The sequence below is a fragment of the Canis aureus genome, chromosome 10 (assembly GCF_053574225.1).
Source record: "Canis aureus isolate CA01 chromosome 10, VMU_Caureus_v.1.0, whole genome shotgun sequence".
Taxonomy (NCBI): Eukaryota; Metazoa; Chordata; class Mammalia; order Carnivora; family Canidae; genus Canis; species Canis aureus.
In genome coordinates, this window is record NC_135620.1 from 17,611,515 (window position 1) to 17,630,393 (window position 18,879).

The 18,879-nt window shown below is 40.3% G+C and overlaps 1 protein-coding gene and 1 long non-coding RNA gene across 4 annotated transcripts in view; one reads left to right on the forward strand and one right to left on the reverse strand.

Moving 5' to 3' along the window:
- The window catches only part of MARCHF3 (membrane associated ring-CH-type finger 3), a 136,344-nt gene that overhangs the window by 108,415 nt on the left and 9,050 nt on the right, over positions 1-18,879 (reverse strand). The window lies entirely within an intron of this gene.
- LOC144322028 (uncharacterized) overlaps positions 1-18,879 on the forward strand; it is a 51,055-nt gene that overhangs the window by 30,291 nt on the left and 1,885 nt on the right. For 2 of the 3 annotated variants that reach the window (XR_013387589.1, XR_013387587.1), the window contains 3 exons: positions 9,436-9,543; positions 14,543-14,640; positions 15,078-15,179. This is a non-coding gene — a long non-coding RNA (uncharacterized LOC144322028). The remainder of the gene's footprint in view (positions 1-9,435; positions 9,544-14,542; positions 14,641-15,077; positions 15,180-18,879) is intronic. The other variant, XR_013387588.1, reaches the window with a different exon arrangement.

Sequence of the window (18,879 nt, forward strand, 5' to 3'; positions counted from 1 at the left end):
GCAGATGGCATGAGAAAATGCAGAGATGCAGCCTTTCGGCAGCCTACTACAGTGACTCAAATACCGCCAGTGAAAGCAGTGTGATATGTGAACAAGAGAGGCATAAATAGAGTGCTAAGGCAGCAAGGGGGAAGGGAAACTGGACCAGTCTGGGACAGTGGGGTGAGCCCCTAAAGGATGAAGATGATGTGAGACTGTAGACCTTCCAGGCTGAGGAACTACTTTGCATAAAGGGCCTTGTGGGGGCAGATTTGCTTGAGTCAGTTTTCATCTGGCATCTTGGAGCCTGAAAGCCATGGGTCTTATATTTGGGGTGGCAGGGGGACTCCACTATCTTCAGGCCTCTGGCCTCTCTGTTCTCCAAGAGTCCCGATGCTCCCTGTTCTCTCACACATGCCACATGTTTAAGTGATCCGCCTTGTCCATGAAGGCCTTTCAGTGGGGACCCTGATCACTTGTGGTTGATTACTGGGTTATGAAGAGTCAAGTGTGGAAAACAACAGGAAAGGGACAGGAGGGCATGCTGGTGGTGGATCCAGGGTCTTTAATCACCTCGGGGAACAGTGTTAGCAAAAAACAAACAAACAAACAAACAAACAAATAATGCATGAGAACCTTCACTACATCATTATTATTACCAGTAAGAGAAAGGTAATCATCCAAATTTTCATCAACAGGGAAACACTATCCTCTTACAAAGTGTGGGGATGGGAGTAAGAAGATAATATCCTCCCTAATCAGTAGGCTTGTTTTTCTCACCTGACCACTGATACCCTAAAGTGAAAGGGCAAGGAGCCTCAGGGCAGTTTTGCCTGATTCTCATCCTGTTTCTAACAGAAACAGTAGAATAACCTATTTCGTTTCTTTTCCTAAATGCCAGTTTACACAAAATGACTGGACACTTAATTCAAAATGTGTGGAGTTGTTTTTTTTAATTTTTGTGCGGTTTTTGTTTTTTTACTTTTAGCTTAATTGCATTATCATAATTTCTTCTTAAATTCATTTGCCTTCTTCCTGAAATTCTTTTTCAGGAATTTCCTGTGGAAATTCTTTTAGTGAAAAGTCTATTATTAAACTAAATTTTTATTCTACTATAAAAGTTTGACTATTGTTCCTTTTATGAAAAGTGGTTTTGCTGGTTGTATGTTTTTAGTAAGATTATCTTTTTTTCATATCTCTTCCCTCTCTCCTGAGAAACTGTTAGGTCAGTAATAATGTACATTTAGTACATCTGGTCAAACCAGGCTTGAGTGGGTTGACCAGATGTACCATTCTTGAGGAATGAATCATATGTGCTACAGTATCAACATAGCAAAGAAACAGGGCCAGCTATTTTAGAAAATGATCGAAATCAATAATCAGCTGTTTATCATTAGCAAGAAGACACTGAAGCACTTTAGTCCAGAAACCAACTGGATGCTATTTGCAACCTAAGAAAAATTGAAGAAATATTAAGCAGGGGAAAAAAAGGAAAATTAGCCTATTCCTAAAAACTCTCCTGACTGGCAGCAACCTCTTCAAATGGTGTATCTCGCAACATGGGAGTTCTTAGGTCTGGGTGGGTTTCTTTTCTTTTTTACTTGTGAGTTGCAAAACTTGACAGGCAAAACTTGACAGGCAAGGAAAGGAGTATGTGTGTGTGTGGGGGGGGGTGTTGTGGAAATACAAAAGCAGCAGATTTCTTTTTTGTGTGTGTGTGTGAAGATTTTATTTATTCATGAGAGGCAAAGACATAGGCAGAGGGAGAAGCCGGCTCCCTGTGGGGAACCTCATGTGGGACTCCATCCCAAGACCCTGGGATCACATCCTAAGCCAAGGGCAGATGCCCAACCATTGAGCAACCCAGCATCCCTAAAAGCAGCAGCTTTCAAGTGGCTCATGTGGCAGCCAGTGAGCTACATAACCAGGACACTATCAGGTCCGGCTGCTGATGAGAAAACAGAAAGTGCTGGCCTATGGTGAATCAGAATTCTGCTCTAGTAGCAGAGAGTAAAGCCCAAAGTTCTTGCTCCCTCTGTAAGCCACTCTGCGGCTTTCATCAATTTTAGAATGTGCTCTGGCTTAGATCAGGGGTGAAACCAGAGCAGCTGCCCTAAATGGGCACTTGGCTTACCACCAACATGCTTGTTTCTTGACTTGGCTCTCAGCAAACCCAGTGCAAACACTCAGCATTCCATGGCTGAGGCCACACACGGAAGCCATCAGGTGAGGATGGCCACAAACGTACTTTCACACACTGGGGAGAAGAGGTGGGGCAGAGAGTGGTGAGGTGGGGGGAAGGTCAAGAACAGAGTGGGTAGGAGGAAGCTTCATGGATGCTTTAAAATCCATGCCAGATATTTCCATGGATATCAACCTGAGAAAAGTAGTCTTTTAAACAAAAGTCTCACCCAGTCCTCTGCACCACTCCCTTTTTTGCCAATCCCAGGCAGTGCCAAAACAAATTGAAAAGCTATTAAGATTTGTAGTCAAAAGAACAAGCTCCAAAATATTTGTGGATGTTACCTAAAGAGGCCACACAGTGATAGACTGAGGAAGAAAAAGAAGAACTGGAAGATAGAGTATCACATGCCACAAGATGACAGGAGGAAAGCAGACCTGCCAAAAAAACAGAGAAGTTTCCAGAAAGTACCCTCTCAGCAACCCCTCTGAAGGAGAACTAGCATATTGAACTTTCCACATAATTGCTTTTCAGGTCTGTCTCCCAAATAATCCCTCAGTGAATACCTAAGTCAGCAAAACAAGTGGAATTTTTATATTGATCGTGTAATACTGGCAGATCTGTGAGCTATCAGCTTTAGTGAGGGCAAACTCATAAAATATTGCCAGTTGAGATAAGAAGTTTTTAGCTAATGGAGATGATATGGAAAATGGGTCCATTTTCCTTCTTTTTCCAGATGGCAGACTTTTTTTTTTCATGAATGGTACCTATTTTTTTTTAATTAAAGATTTACATTTATTCATTTGAGAGAGAGAGAGAGAGCATAAGTGAGGGGAGGGGCAGAGGGAGAGGGAGAAGCAGACTCTCTGCTGAGCAGGGAGCCCAAAGTGGGGCTTATCCCAGGACCCTGAGATCATGATCTGAGCTGAAGACAGATGCCTAACCAACTGAGCCACCCTGATGCCCTGCTAGGCTATGGCAATTATGCCCTGACTAGCTTTCAATGAGCCCATAGAGCCAGCCCAGTACAACCTCCTGAGTAGGCTACACTGTGGGGACATGGAGCCTCCTTAACAGAACCTGGATGACAGGACCTGCATCCTGGGCCTCTATTGACTGACTTTCAGATCAGATCCTTCCTATTCTACCACCAAGTATAAATGGACCTTCCTGCCATTAAAGTTTCTGGCGTCCAGTTACTTGGTAGTCATGTCTCCCAGCTGACTTGGTCCCTGGGATTCTGGCATCTGGTACTTGACGGGGGCAGCACCCCCCTCAAAGACTGAAGTATTTTCCAAACATGCTATTTGTTTCCAGATGGTCAGCTCTTCTATAAATCAAATATGCAATCTAACTTGTTCAACAAACATACTAAACTCCTATTTTTCTAAGGTTGCTGGTGCTGAGAGTCCAACAGATAAGGTACTGCTCTCACCCTCAGAGAACTTAGGTATTACAAATGTGTCACAGTGGTTGGCAGTCAACCCAGGCTATTCAAGGCCATGTCATGGAACCAAAGCAAAAAATACCAATGTCTTACAGTCATTCTGAACTGCATAGTTTTCAAAGGGCTACTACATATATTTTAATATTCATGATCTTAAGTCAAATTCTCACTAGGTAACTGAAAGAGATCCTTAACATCATTTAACTAAATTTGTGCTATCTCTATTCCCTTCCCCTTTAGTGTACCTCCGTCATTAACCTCCCTATCCTCAGAACGTAGGAGCCATCACGCTTCCATTCCTTCTCACACATATTAAAATCACTATCAAGTCTTATTTGTTCGGCCACCTTGAAATTATACTCTCTCCATCCCCACTGCAGTCACCTTACCCAAGCCATAATCTGATCTCACCAGAATTATTCTGGTAGCCTCTTAATTGGTTCCTCTGCTTCCACTTTTGTCCATGTCTGTTCTCCATGCAATAGCCAGTGATCAGGGGGTCCATAACATGCAAGCACATTACGGTGAACTTGGTCCTGGCCACTTTTATTAGGCCTAGAACAGTGAGCAGTGATAGAGCATGCAGGAGGATGAGGAATAACCTGGATTTTGCAGCATCAGTGACCTCACACCATCACTTCTCTTTGAAAAGGCAAGAATGAATTACTTTATATAAGGCTCAAAAAAGACAGTTGTAATCATTTGGATGCATGCCACTTTAGAGACATGGCATAATGGACACTACACATAGTGCTACATTCCAGTGGGTATGGAATGAGAAACAGAGGAAGACCAGGGATGAACTGAGGAGACTTGGTGAAGCATGACAAGGCACAAAAGGATGTGAAGAATGAAGCTCGGAAGCCAATGAGGTCTCCCAGCCACCAGAGAGACATTAACTCTATCATGAATGATGAAACCAGTTAAGAATTCCCTCCACACAGGAAGGCCTTGAAGGGTAAAGAACTCTCATTATTATCTCAGCCCTGATACCATTTGTCTGGTGATTATCAGAAGACTGAGCAATAGAGGGGAGGGTTGTATTTAAAATGCTTATTAGTTTGCAAGTTCCTTCTCCTGCACTCACTGTAAGTCTGGCCTACATACAACTGGCATAGTGTTGTGCCTCATAGATGCACCGCCTGTCCCTCTTCCATCTCTTTCACTGAAAGTAAACTCATGTTGTATTTGGATGGGCAGAGAAATGACACCTATAAAAGATCTAAAGGGATGAAACGTGCACAGAGATGATGGAAAGCTGTTTCACCAGCTCCAAACTGGAGTCCACTTTACTATGCTTCACCAGAGTTGGTTTGTCTGTTTTCTGTATTGGCGTAAAAATGGTTAGTTATTTTAGCATTCTGGTGCTGCATCCATACCAAGACCACCGTGGCAGAGAGGAAACTGTTAGCAGGCCGTTTCCCTGAGCCCCGGACAACATGGGTGGGTGAGACAACATCACTTCAGAGCATCTCCAAGGTGGTCGGGGTCATTAGCATCCCTTTGATATTTCTAACATGCAGGATCCAAGCCCTTCTCTTATCACATTTCAGGGTATGTGAGTCCCTTGTGATGAGTCCACTTTCTTTCATAAATCAGACATGAGTGAGGGGAATTAATGTCTTCAGAACCGATGCTTTGCTGTTGCTACAATGGAGTAGGCTGCTGGCAGGAAACTGCCTGGAGGGAGCAATCGATAACTGGAGTAGAGAGAAGAGGGCAGAGCACAGACCACAAGTCCCCCTGGACTGCGCAGCTTGAGGATGGAGATTGTCTTGTTTGTCTCTTCGGCCCCAGAACCTCGCAGGTGCTCAGCACTCACTAAACTCTCGTTGAACCGAACTGATAGTTGCAAGAAAAGAAAAGAGAAGAAGGGAAGAGAAGAACCCAGGGATGGAAGGAAGCTAGTAAAAATTAGGGCCTGGGGTTATTAGAGGAGAAAGAACTCTGGTTGGAAATGAATGGTGAGTGGAGAGAAAAACAATTTTTTTAATTGAAAAAAAAAAATAAATGAGCCACATTTCAAGAAGATCCCACGAAAACATCCCAGGTGTGCATCATGCACACAGACACCCGTGTCCACAGACATGGGCACACAAGCACAGTCAATACCAACATGAAGCCTGAGCTCTTCAAGGGGATATAAGGGCAGAAGGAGTCTTGGAGGCACCCTGTTTGCTTCGGCCCCTGCTCCCGGGGACGGGGAGGAGGAGGGAGGCTGGGAGAACTGAGATGTAAACGCTAACTGGAGGTGGCACTCAGGCCAGCAGTATGTCCATGGACAATGTGGGCATGGACACCGGACCCCCTGGTTCTTTCCTTTGTTCCGCAGGAACACAAGGGATCAGCCTTCTTCACTAATTCTGAAGGAGATCCCTCCTAGTCCTGTTTCCTAACATAAACCAAAATTACCTGAAAATCTACCTTGTTTTTAATCATCTATATATAGCTACGAAGGAGCCGTTCTCTATAAATAGATTTGCAAAACTGGGCTGTGCCTTTTGCAAACATTAAAGTAGAAATGGCCCTGACACAGATCAATAACACCCATTTCCCTGTGCTGCTCTGTTTATTTTTAGTCCCTATAAAAAGCCCAATATTTGTAGGGAAAACTCTGTATCACCTTCAAGAATATTACCAACTATTGACCTGGGCAGAAAAAAAATTTTTTTTTTGCATTTACTTTATTCCTATCATTCCCTTTTTTTTTGTTGTTTTTTTTTTTTTTTTTTTAAACAGGAATACAGACTCGGCAGGAATTTGTTCTACTACCTCATTACATAGATTCAGGCCATTGGGGAAAGAGATCATGAAGCTTATAAAATTCCATACCTCCTTTATTACTCCCTGTTTTCTTCCATTTGTCAATTTATCTAAGAGTTCAGTTCTGTATTCCACACACAAAGAATTGTATGCTACTGCACAGACACCCAAAGAGTGAGCTTTGGTTGCTTAGAAATAGGAAGGAGTATGACCCACTGCCTCACCTCCCTTGTACATTTTTATTTAGTGCATGAAGGAAACAGAGCCACAGACACCAATGAGGAGTGTCAGGAGGTTCAGCAATATAAAAGGTACATTAGAAAAAGCACTGGAAGCAAGTAATTGGCACTTGATTATCTACAAGTGTTGCCTTCCCCATCTCTGTGTTTCTTATGGAGTTTAGCAAGATGTCCTCACATGATTGGTGTCGTTTAACATCAGCCAAACAAACAAGTTTCTCCTAAACACAAATGGTATTGTGATTATTTGTTGTACACTGGAGTCCCTATTGAACTTGTGGATTCCACAGAGGCCCAGAGAGTGTTGCATGCTTAGTAGCCAGGCCGAAGACTGTAACAACACACACTCAGCAGGTCTTGATTGAAAGATCAGATTGTGTGTCATTGTGTGGCCCTGGGTAAGTCACATAACTCCTTAGAGCATTCTTGTCCTCATCCAGGGGCTTTGTTAGAGTCTGTGACAGCAGCTATTCATGGGCATGTGATTGCTCTGAATTCCGGACAAAATTTTATTTGGCAGCACGTGGGTATGATTTTACCCAAAGAAGGTACCTATCTTCTATTGTCTCAAAGACCCTGTGGCTGTTCCCCAAAAGTTTAAGAATCTTCAGTCAAGGGTAGTATTCTCCAAAATTACTGGAGTAATAAAATGCTTTTGAACAAGCATGCCATGCTTATGTATGAGATATATACAATGCAGTACACTAGGTACATTATAAAACAGCATCAAGATCACAGAAATACAAGGCAAATATGAAATAAATAATAGTTTGTTTTTTAAAATATATTTCTTTACTTTCTTTAAATATATTTAAGAGTATCCCTCTCTATCTTACTAAACAATCATTATCAAGAACAACATAAATGAGTATGTTTCATGTCTGAAAAGCTAGATTAATTATTTGTGATATGTTCATTTGAATGTCTAGCCGCAAGCTCAGTTTATTTCACATAGCTGGGTTGCAGTTTTAAGATAAATAAATAAATAAATAAATAAATAAATATAAAAATCATAGTGTAAACATTTCTAAACACCGTTTTTCACAGCGTTCTCTCTGTAATAAAAGTTTCCTTAAAATTCAGTTATATTCTTAGTCTTCAAATGACATCTTTATCTTCAAAGCTCAAATTAGTTATGCTTCATGTTTTAAAAAAATGACCTCTAGGTAGCATACTACTCAAGTTGCTTATTATCACAGAAATGGTTAACAAAATATGGAACCTTTTCCTTTTTTTAGAAAGAAAAATGAATAGAGCTTATCTCTAAGTTTGACAACTCAATTATTTTTCAATAAGATAACCAGCAAACCTCTGTGAGGTACAAAAGATTTTCATGGTCCCATCTCAACTTAATACAAAATATTGTATTGCTTCAACTACACTGTATTTTACAGGTTGGTTTGTTATAAAATTAATTATGAAGTATCCTCCTGCAGCATTTTGTATACCTCTGGCTTCAACATCTTGGCTGCACCAGCTTGCTTATGAATGATGCAGTGAATGAATTTCTCTCTTGTAATCTCACCCTGGAATCCTTCTCTTAAGAAACAGCTGCTTTTCAAGAGGAAACAGTACTTGGTTTTTCTCACAAAACATTTTCATAAAGATTGTGAATGAATCTCATCTAGGGGTGGCTCACTAGAAAGGAGCACTTCAGTGTATTTTATTGGTGAAGCAGAAATGAATAAATATAATAGGCTAGATCTAACATCTTAACAAATGTAAAACAAATCTTCTGCCCTCCATAACCTGTTCTAATATGGTATTTGTTTCTTCATGATTCAGTAATAACTTCAATAATACTTTCACAGCACTCTGTGTCAGAGAAACTCATTGTAGATAGTCTTCAGCATAGTATCTTAACCGGTTTTATATTTGGAGGAAGAACACGTTTCTAAAGATACATAGTTTTTTAACTTTTGTATACAAATAAAAACTTTGAAATAGGCTTCAGAACACCATTTAATTGAGTCACATTTTACAAAGGTCAGCAGGTGAATTTAACCATTCATTGGTTTAAAAAGTGCAGGGTTTATTTTCCATATTTTTCTAATTGTGGCACTTTCATATTATCATTAGGAAAATTTTCAAGGCAAAGTATGAACTTCCTTCCAATATGTCCCTCCTTAATGCTAGTACATGTAAATCTATAGTTTGTTTAGTCCTCTTGACAGTTTTGAAATTGGGGGCTAACTTCTGATAGGAACTGATTGTATTGTTATAGCTTTAAACTCCTATCTTGGCCTGTCCTAGAACAGAGCGTCAACTCCATTTTCAAACTGATCCCCTGTTCTTGCTTGCACAATTCATGATACTTTCAAATTCATACTTTGTTTTTGTTTTTACCAGAATCTATTTAAGCTACTTGCCTTATTTTTTGATGAGGGCGAGTTGAGTTTAAATTAATTAATCTTATACAAATTAATTTAACCTGACACGTACAAATACAATGCAACATGCTGTAGACAAGTGAAGAGGCCAGGCACTGTCTGTTGAGGGAAACCTGCCCCTCCCTCAGATCACGGGGCCTTCTGACCTAAAATACAGTGGAGGGTGCAAACGTCAATTCATGTCCTATTAAAACTTAATTTTTCTTATTTTTGTGGTATAAAAAAATGAAAGGACAATTCTAGCAGTTTCTTCCCATGCCCCAGTGGTTTACCTTGCAAACTCAACTTTGGACACCCTTATGTGGATAATCTCTAGTGCCATTTCCAGCTCAAAAATTAAAAATTAATGTATATTCTGCTAGAAGGGCACTGGCTGTCATTGTTTGAGTGCTCAGAGAACTCCTGGATAATCCCCAAACTTCTGTTTCCTGGCAGCTCCATCCAAAAACCCAGTGAGTGAGGAATGAAAGCAGGTCACCTGGGTGAGTTTTCTCCTGCTGCCACCTAGAAGGGAGTCTGGCTGAATTCATCCAGAAGAACTAGGTAAGGCTGAAAAGTCTCTATCTCCCCATTAGCCTACATTCACATACCCCTCCAATGGACTGGCAGTTTTCAGCCTCAACAAACATGCGATCATGATGTGTCACAAAGCAAAATTATTCAACATACACAAAGTTTCCCTAGGAAGCCTGGACAGCTGCAACTGGGTCAGGGTCATGTGTTTTCATGGTTGTTCTGGACAGCTCTGTTTTGTGTGGGAAGAAGAAACAAATTGTATTCCATTATGTGGAAGGGAGAAATTTTCTAAATTTAGAGTCTTTTATCACCTGGATTATTTTCTTTGAGCCTGTTTTTCTACATTTGCTGTGTAGGAGCTCAGAAAGTCTAGTACAACTGACTACATCCAGCAGTAACAAAGTCATCCGTGAGGCAGTGGATCAGACAACCCAGTCCAGTGACCAAAGCCTCTTTCAAGAGTCTGAAAGGATAGTCATTCACATCTAGGAGAAATGATTTATACAGCAGCAAGAGCTAGTTACCCCTAAGTAAAATCTCTTAAGGCACTAACTTACACCAGGATAGGAAGGTTTTTAAAATAAAGACAGGACCAAAAGATGATCTCCCAAATGTGTCCAGTCAGATTTCCCCCATAAAAGCTAGCTTCTCCTGTTTGGCAAGAACTCCTAAGCAGGACATTCCAAAGCCTCCAATTCCTTTCAGAGGTCAACCACTCAAAACCTAAGAGTCCTTCACAAAAGCTAAGAATAATTCATCCTTAGGAAAGTAGCTTGATTGGTGATGTCTGTGTTTGAGGGAAGGGAGGTCTATCTCTTTCATTAGAAAAAAAAGTTTTATTAATAATAAGACAAAAATAATCCAATCTAGGTTGTTCTCTGTAATTTTGGAGATTCCATCAACACTATCATCAGAGACTAGAGATAATAAGGATTATTTGTCTCTCCATTAAAATCATAATACCCTTTTCGTTAAGCCTTTGGAAAGTGACAAGACGGTTCTTACAAATTAAGTTTTTATTTGTGCTACTTCCTTGCACACAGGTTTACAAGCACTGATAGTGTACTTTCTATGCAAAGAGACAGAAGTTATTAACTATATGAATCCTGACTGGATTCCTGTTACATGTTTGCATACTAGATTCCCTCTTTCTCTCTCTTTTTAAATCTTTTATTATTTATTTGAGAAAGAGAGACAGAGATAGCAAGAGAGAACATGAGTGGGTAGAGAGGGAGAGGCAAACTCCCTGCTGAGTGGGGAGCCAGGTACAAGGCTTGATCTCAGGAACCTGGGATCATGACCTGAGTCGAAGACAGTTGCTTAACTGACTGAGCCACCCAGGTGCTTCTCTCTCTCTCTCTCTTTTTATTTTTTATTTTTATTTTTTTAAATAGTGCCTTTCTTGTTTTTTTTTTTTTAGATTTATTTTTTTTTTAATTTATTTATGATAGACACAGAGAGAGAGAGAGAGAGGCAGAGACACAACAGAGGGAGAAGCAGGCTCCATGCTGGGAGCCCGACGCGGGACTCGATCCCGGGACTCCAGGATCGCGCCCTGGGCCAAAGGCAGTCACGAAACTGCTGAGCCACCCAGGGATCCCCTCTCTCTCTCTTTTTAAAAGATTTTTATTTTTATTTGAGAGAGCATGGGCGGGGAGCGGTGGGGGCAGAGGGAGAAAGAGAAGCAGACTCCCTGCCAACCAGGGAGCCAAATGTGGCTTGATCCCAAGACCCCAGGATCATGACCCTAAGCAGAAGGCAGATGCCACCCAAGCCACCCCCCGCCCCAGATTCCCTCAATTTTCTTATGAAACCAGAACTCCACAACCTACCACACCCAATCCCCCCCCCCCCCCCACTCATAAATTGCTTGTTCTGGCATTGAAGTATGAAACCTACTGGTTACTCTTGCTTGGAATTTTGTATTTGAGTTCTTGTACTCAAAAGAGATAAAAGAAACAGCTAAAACAGGTATTTAAGCAGCTAGCTAGTAATCAGGCAAGTATTCCCCTTAACAATTAAAAGTTACCAACCAGACAATTTTACATCTTGCTCCCTATAGAAAGGAAAAATAAACAGGCTTGAAAGATTAATAGAATCATACAGTGTTAACACCAGAACGAGTGTACAGATATAATCTAGTTCTCCATTCCTTTTCCCAGAAAGGAGCCTGGTATCTTGTTCTCATCTACCTTAGTCAGAGGCAGGGCCAGGACTAGGCTCAGGGTTCTGACTAGGGTGCAAGGAGAATGGGGGGCCTGGCCATCTGGTCATTTATACTGACATCAAAGAGAAATCTCAGAGCAGAAACGAAAATTAGAGATTTCTAAGATGGTAAAGAGTTCCATAAGACACCTAAAGATGTAAATATTTATTAGTTATCCATACAGTTTTAAAACTAGGAAAGGAATTTTTCAAAGATTTCCAAAGCAAAAATCTATTTCGCACACTCCAAAATATCTTCAAGGATGTTCCCACCAACCCTGTCAACTGACAGTTCTCGGACAGAGAATGAGCTAACTCCATAGCTCACAAGCAGCTTGCTTCATCATTGGTGAGAACCAGGTACACACAATGGCAAAACCAGCCTCAATTGCAACATCATTTGTGTTTTCTCCCATCAGAAGCCAATACCTCTTACTGCCAATTGGAAACCATTCCCAGAATTTTCATTCCAGAGAGATTTCTGTAAGTGCTGGGTTTGCAACCCCTTCTCCAGCATTCTATCCTGGATCAGGTATAAAAATCTAGGCTCTGTATTTAAGCTGGAGAAGGAATAAAGAGTAAAAACACTGTCAAAACACTTATTCCACTGAGCCTCCACACCACTCATCTCACCTCTTGAAAGTTACAACTTGCATGAAATAATCCTAGTTCAAAGTAGAAGGTTTCAATCTGCATTAACAGCCTTTGAAAACGTGAGCCTGGGAAGGCCTCTGAGATTCAAGAAGTGAGACTTTCCACACAGAATACATGGAATCTGTAAGCCGGGGTACTTCTGTGAAGGACTTTGTGCTAGAAGTGAACGAATACTTGGCGTTCGAGTGACAGATTCAAATTCAATCATCTCGGCATGCTTCCACCTACTCATCCAAATAACTGCCGGCTCTCTGGGCTTCTGTTCAACTGCCTAATGTAGCATGAGGCGATGGCTTCTCTCTGAATCCAAGGCTCCATCTTGGCCTGTTCCCCACCTCAACCCAAAATAAGATATTGTCTCTCATGGGGGCCAACTCAGGAGAGCTGCTTTTCTTCCTAACCTTTTATTTAAATATTAGAATATGCAAATATATGCAAATTAGGTATGGTCTGTGGTGAGAATTCCCACATATAAATAATAAATCTTCCTTATACTGCTCAAAAAAGAAAAGGAAAGGTAACTGGATTCCTTAAAAGTGTTCCCACCACATCCCCACACCACCTCACCTTCAAATATGAAGATAAATGAGACTTTAAGAGAATTCATTTTTAACTAGTTGCTCATTCTTCATTAGTGATTTCAAACACCAGGTAAATCCGTAGCAACAATTCTGTATAGGTGAGTATTGCTTCCCATTTATACTTTTAGAATGTAAAGGCTGCCATTTTAATTGGTATTCAGAGGTCTGCCAATGTGCAAATCCAAGCAGTTCAATTATTTTGCCCAACTGGGAAAGTGAGTTATCTAGAAACAAATGGGAATGACAGATTAAAAGGTTATCCTTGCTAATACTTTCAAATTGGGCTAAAGTTAGTTATACCCTGTTGAGTCTTTCCACTTAGGATGAACAATGCAGCAAGCATGGCGAGACATATTGCTTGGGCCTCTAATCTTAGCTGTGACATTTCCTGTCTCATGTTCTACCATCAATAGTGACCTACTTGCTATACCATGTGATTTTCCAACTGGGGCTTTTGATGCTCACACATGGGAAACACAATTATTTTTATATTTAGCACAAAGTGTAGCCATGAAACATTTCAAATGATTTCCAGTTTGAGATATCCACACTAATCTTATTTTGTGGTAATCTTTTTTGCTTTGTCATTTAAAAACATAATAGTTGTGACACATTAAAAACAAAGCTTTCACCTTTTTTTCTTTTTAAGCAAACAGTGCAAGTGCTACATTATGTCAGGATCCAATAAACTGAAAACTAGCAAAAAGTAAAAGACTCATGTCCTACTTACTTATCTTGTTAGAAGAACGGGAAACAAATGACTCTTGTTGAAAATGATAGGAAACAATACTGCTGGTTATTATTGAGGTTTGAAGTCTTTAGAAAAATGAAAATAACTTATTAGTGATAATAAAAGAGTAGACAGAAGCCAACACTCAGAAATGGAATGGAAGTGTACAAAATCACAGGATTTATTAGGTAGAATTACAGTCAAAACTAAAAAAGTCACCAAAATGCAATGCATAATAAGATTTGAATATCTAGCAAGAAATCCTTCCAATACAACAAATTATGTCTGACCAATAATCAGGAAAGTTGATTTACCACGCAAAGTAAAACTGTCACACATAGCTTTCAAAATTAAAAAGCCATCAATATGAATTTATGTCTGTCTGTATGCATGTAACATAGCAAATGACTGTTCACAATTTTAAGTCTTGCTAACTTTGATCCACAAACCCTAAAAAAATGAACAGAGGGTCCAACAGTCTAATGAAGAGTATTTGTTCCATATCACTTATGAGCAAGTAGATTCCCAAAACTTAATGTAATCTCCAAAACAGATGCCAGGAGTCTGCAATACACTGGTTTCAGTGAATCTCCTCAACTCTGTGGCTACACCAGCTCAAAAGCAGCTGCTTTTGTGAATCATAAAAGACCTTTCAAAGCACAGTGTGTTCACACATGGAAAAGCACATGTTCTACTTTGCCTCTGCCAAAGAAGCTTCATTGCCACCGCCCCCCCCCCCCACAAGTACTTGGGAAATATTCCAGCAATATGTGTGTACCCATTATGGATTCTTTCTCATTGCTACTGCTTTTGCTATACATTTTGTATAACCTCATGCTGTTTCTCACCCACACAGCTTAGAAAGAAAAAAAAAAAAAAAGGAAGAAACAAAGCCTTTGTCAAGCCATAAAAGGGCCAATCTACTGTATATGAAAACTATCCTGTCAAAGGCAAGTAAGTCTCTCAAGAGGTTATATAGACCATGCACCTGCCTAATTTAAATAATAATGATATGTTGACCCATCCCTTTAATTACTTATCTCCTTGTCACTTGGGCCCTGATGGGCTCTTACCCAATTATACACACCCAAATTTACCCAGGTTATAAAGTGAGGAAGAAAGGGGTCCCTGCCAGGATATACAGGAGGAAAGTACCATGTGAACAACATCAAAATATCTTCTTCCCTTTCCTGCCCATTCAGGTTTTTCTGACTTGTCTCTGATGTAAAACATAAAAACAATCTAGAAGAACTAGATTAAGAATTACTGTCAAATAGAGATGTATTCCACTCACCATAAAATTTAGATCTGCTTCTGGAAGTCTGATACAAGAGAGTTTAGCTGAGAAGCACATTTCATAGTAATTATTCTAACAGGTTTTTTTTCGATAGGGGATAGCCCCAGAAGGCAGAAAACGGTGCCAAGCAGGTTTAGACTAATACTCTGCATGAGGAAGATGCTGTGGTTGGCGAGATCACCTGGGGAAAGATCTGGTGAGGATGAGCAGGGTGGAGGGGAGCATGGCATTCCTATTAAAGGGAAATGGTGATCTATTTGGTTGAGTGGCAAAGTCACCCTGGAAACCTCAGAAAATAATGGTTCACAACATATTTAGCAAATGACACAGCAGCCCACAGAAAGACAGGGAAAGGAAAGAAAAACACAGAGGCACATATTTTAGGTGAGAAGATCCTGAGCTGAAAGGCAGAGAAAAGCAACCTCAGGAAGGTACTGCCTCACATCTGCCAATCCCCCCCAAATTAACAAGGGAGGTAAAATATTTTTCAATTTGCACCTTCATAATTACTTCAGAATAATTAAGAACATAGTTCTAGGAATAAATTATTTTAGTAGATACATGCGTTCAAATGAAAAATTACGTGTAAGCAGAGAAAACAATTTTGTTTAAGTAAATTTGCCACTGCAAATTATCATGCAATTATAATTCTTCCAATTTACAATTTAACTTTATATGTATACCTCCAGTTTTTAGGAGTTTATGCATAACACTAAAGGAGTTGGCATCCCTAACACTCTCATCAGTACAAAAACCGCAGTTAAGGGATGCCTGGGTGGCTCCCCTTGAGTGGTTGAACGTCTGCCTTCAGCTCAGGGCATGATCCCGAGGTCCTGGGATCGAGTCCCGCATTGGGCTTCTTCCCATGGAGAACCTACTACTTTTCCCTCTGCCTATGCCTCTGTGTGTGTGTGTGTGTGTGTGTGTGTGTCTCATGAATAAATAAATAAAATCTTAAAAAAAAACCCTGCAGTTAAGAATATTACTCAAATTTTCCTCTTTATCAGCTCTCCTAAAACCTTTATGTAATACCACTATAAGTCTAACTTTCCCCCAAATAATTCTGATATCTTTATCTTATTTTGTCCTCAGATAGAGAGAAAAGTAGATTTTGTTAAGTTTCCAGATTTTATAGGAGAAAATTCTGAAGTGCATGTACTCGGCTCAATGACAAGTGTGATCCTTCCTGAGTCCTTGTATAGGAGCAAAAGGCAGCCTAAGGATTATCAGAGGTCAAAACTTCTAAATATTCATTTCTTCATTAACTTAGTCATTGATTTTTCATTCATTTTACAAATGGATCCAGGCTCTCTGTTCCTGTAAATTATTCTAGTAGAAACAGACAAAAACAGGTAGACAGGCAGGTAAATTATATAAGATTATGGCAACTACAATAGAGGGCAGGATGATGGTGCAGAAATAGAGGATGGGGGGCAGAGCTCCTCTAAGTAGATCAGATGGGATGGTCCTGGGAGGGACCCATGAAGGCGAGCCCTAAAGGGAAAGAATGTAGCTACAGGCACAGGTGCCAAGGATGTGTGATCCAAGCAGAGGGCACAGCAGATGCAAAGGGTCAGAGGTGAGAATGAGACCAGTGTATGTGGTTGGAAAACTAGTGAGGGCAAGAGGGTAAGTAATGAGGTCACAGAGATGGGCAGGATCCCAGCACTCAAGGCCCTGCAGGCCATGGTAGTCTTAGGATTGCCGTCATCTTAATCGTCATCATCTTCCTTTTTTTTTTTTTTTTTAGATTTTATTTATTCACAAGAGACAGAGAGAGAGGTAGAGACAGAGGCAAAGGGAGAAGCAGGCTCCCTGTGGGGAGCCTGATGCGGGACTCGATCCCAGGACCCCAGGATCATGCCCTGAGCTAAAGGCAAGACACTCAACCGCTGAGCCACCCAGGTGCCTCTTGGGACTGTCTTCTGAGGCACAGAGAAGCCATGGAGAGTGGGGGAGGGACACAGGCTGATGAACCTAAGCCAAAATCCTATCTTAACCACTCAGTAGCTGAGTGAGCTAAGCAAATGACTAGCTCCTCTTGGATGTTAAATTCCTAATTTATAAAAGGACACTTAATAAATCATAGCCAGTTACAATCATTGGTAATTATTATTATTGTTAATGCTATGATATGTAAATAAAGTTAATACAAATGTTTATATTCAAGTAGACCTACACTGCAAAATAATATATCTGAAATACAGCACTGAGAAATCAGCAAATTGTTTTAATCTTTTTTATTCAGGAAAGATCATATACTGACTGAGTACGAATAGACATAAATTAGTACATTTAAATTCATTAGGGTTTATTGTGATTCTAATCAGAATAATTATTGATCTTGGCTTATTTTCTGTCCTTAATTAGTCTGCATTGTGGCTTTTCTCTCCCTGTCAATCTAGCCTAGCCACCTTGTGTCCAGAATATATAGCATTTCAGTGGTACCTACCAACTACACAGTAGTCATAAAGGGAATTTCAGAGTTACTTTCCAAGTCACAATGTATAGCAGACACTTATAGTTGCTTGCCAACATCTATAGCCCCCTCACTCCCAACACACTTCTTTTTTACTAACAGAATCCTAATTTTGTTCAAAGTCACCTCTCCCTTCCCGGAAGCAATGATGGAGAACATCTTGCTAGTGACTGATGTAGAGATGGAGCATGTGATAAGAAGACAGGACTTCGCAGACTCTTCTCAGTAATATTTTCATCTCCTTCAAAAGGAGACCCTGAGTGGGGATGGTCCATTTTCTGTCTCTAGATATTATAATGCCTATGAGTGACATCTGAATAACTGCAGCCATCTTGCCAAGAAGATAAGAACCAGTCTTAGAGTAGAGTGGTCCCTAAGGATGACAGTGGTAGAAAAATGAAAGGAACCTGTATTTTAATTTTAATTTTTTTGAACCTGTATTCTTGATGATGTCATTGTGCCACTAAATCAATTAATCCTGCTGTCTGCTCAACTTGTCACATGAGACAATACACTTCCTTAATGTGTAGGTCAATTTGAGTCAGCATCTTGTGTTGTGTGCAGAAGGTTTCCTGGCAAGGGTACCACATCACCTTTACATGGACATTTCCATTTGGAAACACCACTTGCTTATTTGTCTCTGGGAAGCTCTAGGAATGGAACAAGGACTTCTGAATCTAACTCAGTAGAGCTATATAACTTCTGGATATGGGATGACACAGTGTTTTCATTTACAATACTAGGATAGTCACCTGGAAAAGCCCAAGGGGAAAACACCCCAGAAATCACAACAGGTAGATGGTGCTTTGGCCTTTCACTTGCCTAGTTCACTTTCACTTTCACCTTTCACTTGCCTAGTTCATAGGTTTTTCCCTGAACACCTAAGTGAAGTACACTCCTCAATGGGCTTATATGTTCTATAAAGCTTCCAATTCTGAGTTCTTATCCAATTAAAAGAATTCTAACAGGGACCAGGTAGGAGTAGAACAGATCCCAGGTACAGGTCAGAGACTAAGAAAGCAGAATACCACACTCCACTGGGACAAGAGGATTAAGGGGAAGTACTCCAAAGAAGAGGTACAATATTATGATTTATAATCAGGAAACAGACCTGCCTAGAAAGGAAGGGGGAAATATCATAGTCATAATAGGACACTGGCTATCTTTGTTTCAGCTATGTAGAATTATTTTAAAATTGAAAATATTCAGGACTGGTAAAATAAAATATCCATCTCAAAAAAAGCATAGATGCTAACCAACTGTAGAGGGAAAGGTTGGAGTGCGATTACTGCTGGCAGAGCAGTTAGTGGGGGTTGGGAAGGAGGTAAAATAAAAGATCACATAAATGTCTAATGGTTCACACTAAGCAAAAAGCAGTATGGCTTGAAACCAAATTAGCCATTCGAGTCTAATTAGT